This window comes from Dama dama, chromosome 30, assembly GCF_033118175.1.
Source record: "Dama dama isolate Ldn47 chromosome 30, ASM3311817v1, whole genome shotgun sequence".
Lineage (NCBI taxonomy): Eukaryota > Metazoa > Chordata > Mammalia > Artiodactyla > Cervidae > Dama > Dama dama.
Window position 1 is genome coordinate 13,374,511 of NC_083710.1, and position 13,897 is coordinate 13,388,407.

At 38.5% G+C, this 13,897-nt stretch overlaps 1 non-coding gene across 1 annotated transcript; it reads left to right on the plus strand.

The window, feature by feature from the left end:
* The first annotated feature begins 466 nt into the window (after window positions 1–466).
* Window positions 467–538, plus strand: TRNAC-ACA (transfer RNA cysteine (anticodon ACA)). The gene has a single exon. It is a non-coding gene; the product is annotated as a tRNA-Cys (tRNA).
* The last annotated feature ends 13,359 nt before the right edge of the window (window positions 539–13,897 follow it).

Consider the following 13,897-nt stretch of genomic DNA (forward strand, 5'->3'; position numbering starts at 1 on the left):
AGTGACTACAGACACTCCTCTGAGGAAGAGAACTACCTACAATAGCACAGAAGCTGGACATGGAATCCGGAGACATTCTGAGGTCACTTCCAGCCCATGGATTCATGCATAAGATAAACAACCTCCCATATAAGATGAATCCAGTTACAGATGCCTTAGCCATTTATAAATCATGTTCCACTAATATTCCTTCCTTGGGGTTTGTTTTGGAGTTGAGAGTCCATGTGAAATATCAGTAATAGACTAAATTCAATGTAAGCTGAGGTCATTTTTATTATGACTTGCTCCCTTGCCTCACTTAACATTCTCATGCAAAAGCTGGCTAAATCTGAGGTTCAAGAACAAAAGTAAAGCTACAAAATATTTTTAATCATTCAAGACAAATATGAAAATACCATGGTTGTGACTAGTAATCCTACTGTTACTACTATTATTAACACCATATTTATTTTTATTATGAGTGACTTCCCTAGTGGCTCAGATGGTAAAGCGTCTGCCTACAATGCAGGAGACCCGGGTTCAATCCCTGGGTTGGGAAGATCTCCTGGAGAAGGAAATGGCAACCCCCTCCAGTACTCTTGCCTGGAAAATCCCATGGACGGAGGAACCTGGTAGGCTATAGTCCATGGGGTCGCAAAGAGTCGGTCAAGACTGAGTGCCTTCACTTCACTTATTTTTATTATGACTACTATCACTTGTCATTCGCTGAATGACTGCTGTTTCTGGCACTATTCTCATGACTTTCTAAGCATCATCTCATTTAATCTTTATAGAAATTATTATTATTATTATATGAACTTATTATGTCAATTTTGTTATCTCAGTGCATAAAGGAGAATAGAATATTAATGAATTCAGTGACATAAATTAAATTCATGTTGAGATATGTTTAACTCCAAACTTGAGAACCAAATCATTAAGTCATGCTTATAGATATGTAATTCAGATGAAAATTGGGCTTTTGCATGCATCATCCCAATAATTCTTTCATTTTCTAAGGGTTCTCTGTGTCTATATGGCATACAGCTCAATTTGCAGAATCGCTGAAAATTTCAAAATAAAACAGAAAAAAAAATCTCCCAAGCTGTAACATGAATGCCAACCCTGTTTGATCACAAGTTTGTGAGGTGCAAAGGAAATCATACTTCATTTTACTATTCACCTTGAAAACATTTTATAGAATATACAGCAAATATGGTAGGTAATATGCACATATTTAGGGTTTATAAAATGAAGCATGAAAATGGCTCAAACTGGGTTTCAGTGTTGCTATTGTTTTCACTGTCTAAATCTTGAGAGAATTTGTCATAAGCAATAAATCTAATAAATGCCTCTGCTAAGAAAAAATGGGAGTTGTCATAAACTCAGATCATGCTAGAAAAAATAAGATTATGGTTAAACTGAAGAGAAAGGTAGAATTTTGCTAGAGGGAGATAGAATTTCCGTAGGAGCCAGAAAATACCAAGTGAGTGAGTTGTTCCCTTCATCTATTCTGCGTCCAGTTTTTAAATGTTCTTTATCTGGATTTAGTCCTCTGGTCATATCTGCAACTAAATCTCTTAGTCATTTCTGGGTCAGCTTTGGTGTCCTTTTCTTTATATTATTTTCAAAAAAATGTTTAAACTATCTTTTGGGAAAACTATATCCTTCTTCCTTTTCAGCTGTCAAAATGATTTAAAGTGTGACCTCTCAATCAATGGACAATGACCACTTTGTCTTTAAATGATTTTTTCTTTCTGCTTCTCTTTTGTCTTTTGTTCTCTAAATGTGCCATCTAAGGCAGCACTTTGAGTTGTTCAAATTGGTCCATTTCTTGAATTGCTTTCCCCTTTCAATGTTTCATTTAATGTTTCTCTAATGGTTAGTTACTGTCAGAAGCCCTGCAAAAAGGTATGTCTTTGAGTTGACGTCCTCCCTAATGCACGTAATCTTGAATATTTAATAATATAATCCTTTGAAAAGGATGCAGCTTTATCTAATTACAGGCTCATTTTCTTGTCCTTCTTGTAGGATGTGTGCTGTAAAATTTCTGTTGGTATTTTTCTCTTAATTTTGCCTTCATAATATAAAAAAAAAACATTAGAGGAAACACCTTTCCTGAATGTCAAGCATAATTTTAATTTCAATGAATACTGAATATGAATGATAAGGGGAAAGAATAGAAAAGAACATTTTCTGAGGGAAAATTTTTTGCCAATTTTTTTGCACTGTGCTAGTTTTTACCTCATTTAGTGCTCACCACACCTTTTCACAATTTGAGGAATGTTCAACAAAAGTCAATGAAGAGTGGTATTTTTATTTATTATGTTTTTGCTTCACTTTAAGGCTATAAACAAAGCCTTTGCAAATGTCTACATGGTAAACAGTACAGAAAGCACTTCATAAAATGGTAAAGTTTAAAAAAGAGACATATAAATTAGATTATCTGCCAAATAGATTGCTTAAAATGAAATGCATTGCTTTTTTCTCAGGTTAGTTTGTCTTTTTTCTTTTCTTTTTTTTTTTTTTTTCAATCTTTTACTTACGTGAGCACTCCTCTATCCCTCAAATAGGCAATACAGGTGATGGGTTTTGAACAGCAAATTATCTTTTTGGTTCACTAGACATAGAGCTGGCCATTCCCTTGTAGCCTAGTTGGTAAAGAATCCACTTGCAATGCAGAAGACACCAGTTTGATTCCTGGGTTGGGAAGATCCCCCAGAGAAAGGAAAGGCTACCCACTCCAATATCCTGGCCTGGAGAATTCCATGGACTGTAGAGTCCATGGGGTCGCAAAGAGTCAGATACGACTGAGTGACTTTCATTTTCACTTTCACTTTAGACATAGCACTGATGCACACCCCAAGCTGACATGCATATTTGTACTTATTATTATTTTGTTCAAGCCCTCTTCAAATCATCCCTGGCTGATAGTTCACTTTTTTTCAAAGATCTCCATTTCCCAGTCTCATTCCTTCTAGCTCTACTTTCTCTTTCCCACTGTGTGAATCATTTTTCTGCATAGGTCAGAATTTATATGCAAAATATTTTAAAATTTTGTTTTTGTTCAATTGCTAAGTTGTGTCAAACTCTTTGGAACCCTGTAGACTGAAGCACTCCAGGCTTCCCTGTCCTTCACCATCTCCTGGAGCTTGCTCAAAATCATGTCTATTGAGTGGTTGATGCTATTCAGCCTTCTCATCTTCTGTCGCTCTCAATCTTGCCCAGTATCAGAGTCTTTTTCAATGAGTCAGCTGTTTGCATCAGGTGGCCCAAATATTGGAACTTCAGCCTCAGCATCAGTCCTTCCAATGAATATTCAGGGTTGATTTCCTTTAGGATTGACTGCATTGATCTCCTTGCTGTCCAAAGGACTCTTAAGAGTCTTCTCCAGCAGCACAACTCAAAAGTATCCATTTTTCTGTGCTCAGCTTTCTTTTTGGTCCAACTCTCACATCTGTACAGGACTACTGGAAAAGTCATAGATTTGACCCTAAATTCTTCCAATCATTTGCCTCCTGAATGATCAAACATCCCTTTTATAAGAATGCATGACTTTTGAAAATGAAATTAAGAAACACAGTTTCATTTAAAGTAGAACCAAAAAGAATGAAATACTTGAGAATGAATTTATCAAGAAGTTCAAGACCTTTCTTTAAAACAACAAAACATTGCTGAAAGAAATTTCAGAAGACCTAAAATAAATTGAAAAATGGTCCATGTTCATTCATTGGAAAGATCAATGTTGTCAAGTTGGCAATTTTCCACACTTTCAGGTACAGATTCAACATAATCCCTTTCAAAACACAGCTGAGGTGTTTTTGCAAAAATTGACAAGCTTACCCTAACATTTAAATGGGAATGAAAAAGACAAACAATATCCAAAATAATTGTGAAAAAGAACAGTGACAAAACTTACTATAAATCTACATGGATCGTGGGTGGAACTGTGGTACTGGTAGAAAGACAGATATATAGATTGATAGAATGTTAGAATAGTGTTCAGAAATAAACCCTTGAATTTATGTTCAGTTCATTTTCCAGAAAGGTGTTAAGAAGATTCAGTGGATGAAAGGATATTTTCAACAAATAATACTGGGCAAATTGGATGTTCTTCTGAAAAAACAAACAAACAAACAACTCAGGTACCTCATATCATGTATAAACAACTCCCATGACGGAATCTGTGAGTTCAGGGAAACCATGGACACAGAGGGCTGACTATAAGTTATATGTAAATATGTGACTGCATGGAGGATCAGAGCTTCCAACTCCCCACATTGTTTAAGGGTTAAATCTTTGTGTACACACATATATATATAGGCAACCTTTGTGTTTTGGCATATGATTCATTTTAAATTACTTATCTCTGTATGATATGTCTACAGAAGTTTCATGAGAATATCCAGTTTCCCACAACCATTATATTCAGAATATATTTTAAAAATCATCATTTAATAATAAAACAATCACATCAAAAATGGGCAAATAAACTGAATAGACATGACACCAAGAAAATATGAATGGCTAATAAGCACATGAAAAGATACTTAGCATTAATAGTCATTGTGAAAATTGCTCAATAGTGTCTGACTCTTTGAGACCCCATGGACTATACAGTCCATAGAATTCTCCAGGCCAGAATACTGGAGTGGGTAGCCTTTCCCTTCTCTAGGGAATGTTCCAAACCCAGGGATCAAACCCAGGTCTCCCAGTTGCAGGCAGATTCTTTATCAGCTGAGCCACAAGGGAAGCCCAATTAATAGTCATTAGGGGAATACAAATTAAAAAAAACACATGAAACATCACTTCACACCCTCTAGAACAGCTATAATTAAAAAGGCAGACAATCGACAGTGCAGGCAAAGACAACGGAGAAACCAGAACCTCGCTATATTGCTTATGAGGGTATGAATGGCAATCACTTTGAGCTGTTTCTTAAAAAGTGGAATATAAACTTACATATGACCTGACAATTTTGTTACCAACTAGGGTTCTTGACCTCCTTAATCAATAGAAATTGATCAGAGGCCAGACAAGAAATTTGGACAAGGTTTACTGGGGCCCCTGCTACAGCAGGAGGAAGTGAACAAAGAGCAGATTCCTCTGCTCAACGAGATCCCCAAGGTGAGGGAGGGGAAACACGCTCCTTATATGGGGTGAGGGTAGGAGTATGTCCAGGGCTCTGGCTGGAGGGGTGGTTTAGGTGTTTTGCCCACTGCTTTGGTGGAGTTGAGTGCAGGCGGCATGTGGAGTACTCTGTTTTAGCTCCCAACACCCTGATTTTGCTCCTGCATCCCCAGAAATGACAGTAGTGAGTTTTGGTCTTTTTGTATCTTTTGTCCAGAAATTGCCCCAACTATATAAGCATGCAGTCATTTTCAGCCCCATGTAGTTTCTTCGTATTTTGGTGCTGGAGGAAGGGTGTGTCTAGGTGCAAGCATTTTAGCATTTAGGTGCAAAGAGTCCAAATCCCAGAACTATCTCGATTTCACTCTTACATATACACCTAAAATAAAACATTGCCACACTATGACCTGTGATCATAGCAACTTTATTCATAACCATAAAGATTATGACTACATGATTTAATTTATATGCAGAGTCCAGAAAAACCAAACAAATCTAGATAGAAAGCAGATAGTGGCTCTCCGGAGCCAGGATTCAGAGATGGAGTTGATGGTAAATAGTCGCATGACATCTTTTCAGGGTGAGGAGAATGTTATAAGGCTGGACTGTAGTTACACAACTCTATAAATGTACTTATTTAACTTATATGCAGGGTACATCATGAGAAATGCTGGGCTGGATGAAGCACATGATGGAATCAAGATTTCTGGGAGAAATATCAATAACCTCAGATATGCAGATATACCACCCTTATGGCAGAAAGTAAAGAGTTAAAGAGCCTCCTGATGAAAGTGAAAGAGGAGAGTGAAAAGTTGGCTTAAAGCTCAACATTCAGAAAACTAAGATCATGGCATCCAGTCTCATCACTTCATGGCAAATAGATGAAGAAACAGTGGCTGACTTTAATTTTGGGGACTCCAAAATCACTGTAGATGGTGATTGCAGCCATGAAATTAAAAGACATTTACTCCTTGGAAGAAAAGTTATGACCAACCTAGACAACATATTAAAAAGCAGAGACATTTCTTTGTCAACAAAGGTCTGTCTAGTCAAGGCTATGGTTTTTCCAGTAGTCATGTAAGGATGTGAGAGTTGGACTATAAAGAAAGCTGAGCACCGAAGAATTGATGTTTTTGAACTGTGGTGTTGGAGAAGATTCTTGAGAGTCCCATGGACTTCAAGGACATCCAACAAGTCCATCCTAAAGGAGATCAGTCCTGGGTGTTCATTGGAAGGACTGATGTTGAAACTAAAGCTCCAATACTTTGGCCACCTGATGCAAAGAGCTGACTCATTTGAAAAGACCCTGATGCTGGGAAAGATTGAGGGCAGGAGGAGAAGGGGACAACAGAGGATGAGATGGTTGGATTGCATCACCGATTCAATGGACATGAGCTTGGGTGGATTCTGGGAGTTGGTGCTGGAAAGGGAGGCCTGACGTGCTGTGGCCCATGGGGTTGCAAAGAATCGGACATGACTAAGCAATTGAACTGAACTGATACCTGTGCTAAATGTCAAAAAAAAAAAAAAAGAGTGGTTGAATTTTATAGTATGCAGATTAATTTCTCTTGCTGCTGCAACAAACTTCAAAAAGCTTTTCTGTCTTAAAATAATACAAATTCCTTATTTTACAGTTCTGTGAATCTGAAATCCGAAACTCCCTTCCGGGCTTATCCAGTATTGACAGAATTCTGTTCTGTCATAAGACTGAGGTCTCTGTTTCCTTACTGGCTGTTAGTTAGGACCACCCTTAGCTCTGAGAGGCCTCTCCCCAGCACTTGCACACAGCCTCTTGTGTCTCATAACCCCTGGGCATGGAATCCTTCTCGTCCTTCCAAGTCTCATACTCTTCCCCCATCAAGACAATATCCCTTGATCCAGAAGACTCTCAGATTTTAAAGACCCACGTGATTAGATTAAGTCCATTAATAATCTTACTGTCTCAATGTCCTTGACTTTAACCACATCTTTAAGGTCTTTTTGTCACGTAAAATCATATATTCATAGTTCAAGGTATGAAGACAATAACGGATTCCTTATTTACCTACAAGAAAAAAAAGCCTTCTTTTAGGAAGGTGTTTTAAAAATTTTTTTATATCTATATCACGGGATAAAGTTCTGCTATTAGAACTCACCACATGCTATTACATGGTAAAATCTCTAAATAGAAAATTACATCATCTATGTATAATGAAAATTTAGTTGTTTTTTTTTTCTTTAGATTTTTATGTTTTTGTTTCTTTTTTATTTTCTGATGTCATGTAGCTCCATGGCCTTAAACACCTAACAGCTTTCCTAGATTCTCAGACTGAAAATGTCAAAGCTGTGCATGATTCCTCTTTTTTTCATCTCAAACCCAATGAAAAATTTCTCAACAAGTCCTGACAATAATGCCTAGAACCAAATAATGAAAATGACTACTTCACTATCTCTACCTGTACCACTCTATTCCAAATCCCTAGAAGATTTTTCTTGGCCTGCTCTGCTATCTGCCTTAATGATCTCTCTGCTTCCAGCATCTTGCCCTTCTTTCCCTCACCCAGTCTAATTTTCATTTAGTAGTCGGATTGCGTGAACTCATTATTAACCAGAGTCCCTAATAATAGCTAAACTTACTGAGCCCTTATTATTTAGCCAGTACTTATGCACATAATTTAAAGGGGTTAACCCATTTACTTTACACAATATCTCTATAAAGATAGGTATTATTTTTCCCCCATATTCACAAATTAGACACTAAAGCCCTGAAGAATTTAGCTTACACAAGAGTGAATATCTAGTAAATACAGCAACCAGGATTAGAATATGTGTCAGTTACGACCAAGGCTTTAATACTCTGCTGGAGACTCACTCCATCATTTCCCAAGTGTTGTTCAAAGTTAAAATCATCTCTGTCTGTTGATTCTGAGTTTCGCCAGCCATCAAATGGCAAAAGCCGTTCCCACTTCCTCAACCCTCCCCAGTGGATGTACTTAGAAGGCTAAGGAGGACCAAGATGGTCCGTATCGTTGGACTTATGGACGGAGCCCTCCTGGCTGCGAGTGGCATCCATCTCCTCAAAGAGACGACAGAGAGGCTGCGGAATGGGCTCTGATGCTGTCTGTACAGGAGCTTGGCATTCCGTCTCTCAGCTGGGTATCCGCCTAGGCGGCCAGCGCAGTGACCTGCCTCTGCTCTCTCAGCAGGGAGAGCGAGCAGTCAGAACACGGCGGGCTGGCGGTCTCGGCATCTGCACGCCCATCTCGGGGCAGCTGGGCTCCCCGCGTGGATGGAAAGGGACTGGATGTAAGGCAGACTCTCAGATCAGAGACCTGACCGGTGGGCTCTCCAAGCCCCCAGGTCTGGCACCCACACTCTGCAGGACCCAGGGATCAGTGCCCGCCACCCAGAGGCTGAGGACCAGCAGAGGCAGCTGGAAACACACTGAAAACTGGCACGGATGGGCCAAAACCCAAACGTGACCCCAAAGAGCCGATTTTCCTCTTCCATGCCCACCTCCCCTGCTCTGAACTCTGGGGGGGCCTACACCCAGCCTCAGAAGGGGAAGACAGGTAGAACTTTGAAATGGAGGATTCCCAAATGAAAGTGTTTTGAATGCGGACTGGACAGATTTTTATAAACTCTAACCAGACAGATGCTTCTCAAGTGCAAAAGGGGATGAATTTTTTAGAACATGATTCAATACAGTGATGGATTTCAATAAAAGGGTTTATGTTTATTCACTATCATTTGAGAGTTTTTGTTTAACCAGTTATAATAGCGTCAAAGTCTCAAAGACCCAAGAGAGGGCTCTTCATTCCTGTTTTCCTTACTATACTTTAAACTTAAAGCCAACCATCTGCAGCCTCAGGGCCTTTACACCGGCCATCTACAGGGCTTTTTCCTACTCACCTTTTGTGATTCACCTGTTGCAATTTCAAATATGTTTTTCCAGAGTACTTTCTCTGAAGTTGCTCCTCCCCTGACTCTACAGCCATGCCTCCTATGTTATCCTGCCTAATTTTATTTTATTCCTTGCACTTCCAGCTAGAGAACGCTCAGAATGGAAGACAAAATGCTTATTTGTTAGCAGCTCCATCCAGGCATCCAAATTGACTCTAGTTGGGAAGATTGGTCTAGAAAGTTAGAAAGACAAAGCTGGAATTTGCAACATATTTTTAGAAAGTCTCCTACATGGAGACTACATTGTTGAAGGGATGATCTCACTGTCAATATTCTTTCAAGGGGGACTAACTCCTTGATTCTCAGAATTAAGCATCCCTGTGCCTAAGAGCCATGCAATATCTTTCCCACTTTTCTACCCCCTCCCAGTCCCTACTCCATTCTTCTGCAATTTATGAGACAGGAATAGATAGAAGACTCACTTCCAGACAAACGAGTTACAAATTTTGTTAGCTTTAAAAAGGATTAAATTGTGATTATGTCTGATCTGTTCAGTCACGAAAAATTGTGTCTTCCCGTGAAATTTGGTCTCACCTTTTGAAAACACCTACTTTGCTACCTCCTTTCCAATTGTTCCTGGTCAAAATTAGGAAAGGTAATTGAAAAACATTTTGCACAAACTAACTATGGCATAACAAGAGTCTTTCTTTCCGTTAGATATGTGTGAATGGCCTAGGCAATTACTTCTACCATCCAAGCCCTCTGCTTTCAGAAATGTGCTGTTTTTCTTCTAATCTGAAAACCGTATGTGACTTTTAAAGCAACTCCATTGCTCTGCTTTATTAAACAGGATGGGTGGTGAATGTGGCAGGAAGTCTCTTTAAAGATTCACTCCTGCACCGCAAGCTCCTGCCAACACTCTAAATGTGAGTTAACATTCTGGAGACCAAACTGTCTTTCACAGATAGTGGATAAGCGGAGTTAAACAGCATGAATCTGCTAGAGACATAGCCATATTCCTCTCAAACAAGAGAGGGAATCATTTTTCTGCTGGCCAAGTGAATACCTGGGGAAGGAGCCCTCGGGCACATACCCGATCCCCGGTAACTGTTCTTCATAAACTGATCGCTTAACACATCTCTACCGAAAGGCCAATCCTTCTCGTTAAAAAACTGAAGAACCATGATTTCTTTCCCTACTCTAATTTAGTTAGAAAATTATATGACTTTCTGCCTTAATTCTTTATTTGGCATTAGAGGTTCGAACCGGAAGTAGAAAATAAATAATAATATGGAAAAGTGTATCTGCTACAGCATTTTTAATACCTGGTAGAAATGGTAAAGGTGACAATAAGGGCAAATATGTAATGATTGAAAATAATATTCCATATATTCCAAGGCAGGTCCTACTCATTAAGACTTAACTATGTTTTTATCAGGTGGTACATAGGGCAGAATATGAACAGAAATGAAATAACCATGATGGTTTATTTTTCATCATGTGATTTAGAAACCATTTTGAGAATTACCTTTTTCATATCCGGCCCAATCGTGGAGAAGACTATTTTTATCCTGTTAATAGATGTGGAAACTAAACTTCAGAGAGACTCTGGGACTTACCTGAAGTACAATAGTTGATGATGACAGTATTGAACTTAAGTTGACTTTGTCTAAGATCAGAAACACTACCACTATAGATGATGTTGTTTGTAACATGAAAAAGTCAAAGATGAGATGCATAGGTTATTAGCTATCATGCTAAAGAAAAAAAAATATTTATTGTACTTCTGGGATATACTCACAATGATACTCTCACAATACAGTAGGAAATTATCATTCATTTGTCACTCCAAATATGTGATGAGTACCTACTATATACCAGGAAAAAGCAATGACTACTGAGACCAGAAAGAATTTCTGTGTTCTGGGGGCTCATAATCTAATGGAGAGATAAACATAAGTGATTAGAAGTCAATGTGACATATACCAGGATGGTGCTACATGGGTAGATGTGGCTTGTACCTTCTAACCCTCCTAGAAAGGCCAAGGAAAACTCCTTTGAAGGAGATAGAGTGAGTTGAACAATTCAGTTATATGTGAATTCGAGCGAAAGCGCCAGGCAGAAGGGGTCTAATATGGAAAATATAGATGTAGGCAAAAATATAAAGTGGTATGTCTTTTAGAAATATTTTGCTTGAATAGCCCAAGCAATATAAGAGTATATACTTTGTATGTGCATTTATTTAAAATGTATTTGGTACTTAAAAAAGAATCATTTGTACTTTGTTACTTGATTAACAACTTTAGGTAAAAAGAAAAATTCAATGTTCAAGTTCTATAATCCTTATACTGTAATTGGAAATCCTCAAAGAACTCAAAGAGCAACTTAAATGATTAATGCTTAATTATAGAGCCTATGGAGAGTATTATGGGGAAAGAAAGTATATTCAAATTAGTGACATATTCATAAGCTCACCAGTAATATATAGTTACCATGTACTCTCTATAGAGATGGCATTATCCAACTGTAACATCATCAAATTCTTAACGAAGTTGTCTCTACCCATGGGAATGGTGTGTGATAGTAATCTAGACCTTCTGAAGAAAGTTAATGTGCCTTACTGACATTCTCTCAATCTCTGAGAATCCTTCCTAAGGTTTCTTCTTCCCATCACTGTCCATTTTCAACCACTCTTAAGTACACACACCCTATTCTTCATTATTTTTCTTATTTTCATTCATCACCTGGTATAGAATTTTATGGCTGCCAACCAATATAAAATCCAGTCCTGAGCTTTAAAACAGTCCATTTGTGTTTGTCTGTTAAGTGCTTAAAAGATTTAGAAACCAGGTCTCTTCCAGAGACCAATCTCAAAACCAAAGGAAAGGATAAAGCCTCAGGTAGAAAAAGTTGGGCTAGCAAAGATGGAGTTGATGTGTCTAGCAGAGTTTGAATCCAGATAAATGAATTCACACACTGTCAATAAGAATATATTGGTGGATTCTTTACCTCTGAGCCACCTGGGAAGCTCCAAGAAGATATATGTGTGTGTGTGTGCTGGGTTACTTCAGTCGTGTCTGACTCTGTGCACCCCCTTGGACTGTAGCACGCCAGGCTCCTCTGTCCATGGGATTCTCCAGGTAAGAAGACTGGAGTGGGCTGACATGCCCTCCTCTAGGGGATCTTCCTGACCCAGGGATAGAACCTGTGTCTCTTATATCTCCTGCATTGGCAGGAGAGTTCTTTACCACAAGCACCACCTGGGAAGCCCAAGAAGATATACAGTACATTCTAATTATTTTGTTGAAATTCTACAAATGGACCACTTTTTCTTGCAGTGTTTATTGTCCAGTGACCCTCCTCACTGACCTCTCTTCTCCTATTCTTATGCAAATTATTTTCTGAGGCAGGAATTGAGAAACAATTTACAACTTGTTGACCAAATCCAGCTCACTACCTGTTTGTGTAGCTAAGGTTTTACTGGAATAAAATCATACCCATTATCTTGTTCATTATCTATGGTGCCTTTTGTGCTTTAATGACAGAGTTGAATAATCATAAAAGAGACCCTTTGGCCCACAAAGCACAAAATATTTACCATTGGGCCCTTTGTAGAAAAAGTCTGTCTGCTCTGAAGAACTCTCCAGGTAGCTGTTACACGTTGCCTCATATTATTTTCTTTCCAGGTGGTTCATACTTCTCCAGTGAAATTGCTGACCTTTTATTATAGGGTATCATGTATTATGGGCTTCCCTGTAGGCTCAGCAGTAGAGAATCCACCTCTAATGCAGGAGACATGGGTTCAATCCCTGGGTGGGAAAGATTCCCTGGAGAAGGAAATAACAACTCACTCCAGTATTCTTGCCTGGAGAATCCCATTGACAGAGGAACTTAGCGGGCTACAAGTCCTTGGGGTTATAAAGAGTCTGATACAACCTAGTGAATAAACAACAACATCATGTATTGTATGATGTGGTATCACTGGACAGTAACAAGCAGAGCAAGCTTTAATCAATAAACATGCAAGTATCAGGAGTTGAAGAATTATATTTTTTCTTATGCATTATTGTATACCTGTTCCCTTACGTTGTGTCAGATACATGGTAGATGAGGAAATAAATGGATCAGGGTTATGATTGCAGGGTGTGGTGGCGGGTATTTGAAATATCTTGAATAGGGAAACATCCAGATAAACAAATTGATTTCAACCTGGTCATATATACAAACTGCACATTAATAAATAGGACAAAATCTTGTAGTCAGCTCTAAACCTGGAGTCAAGGAATGGGTCATTGTCTATGGTATTTGAGACGTGTCTGCGTGGGCGGGAGGTGTATACTCAATCTCTAAGTCATGTCTGACTCTTTTGTGACCCTGTGGACTATAGCCATCCAGGCTCCCCTTCCATAGGGTTTCCCAGGCAAAAATACTGGTGCGTGTTGCCATTCCCTTTTCCAATATTTATTTTTTCAGTTTATTTTTCTACCAACAAAATGCTTATTCTTTCAGACAATAACTTGAAGCCTTAGCACCAACTTAAGACTAATTTAATCTCCAAAAATACACAAAGCCCTCCAGGAGAGGACTTAATTGTCACAAAAGTAGTGAAGATTTTTTTTTTTTTTAACTTCTTAATTGTTCCTTCATTTTTATTACCTTGCCTTAGCCCATGCCATACTTTTGCTCATGCTGATTTACAGGATTTGAAAAGGAAGCTAGAAGAGCACATTCTGAAGGCTGGAACTGTGGAACCTGCTGATTTTATCAAAGAAAAATCAAAACATTTAGATATCTGTCTATTGACTGCTCAAGGGAGTGCATGTCAAAATAAGAGTTAGTCCAGCATTCTCAGAAAGAACTTTGCCTCTGTGACTTTGCTTTCCTTTCCTTATTTGAAATGAAATGC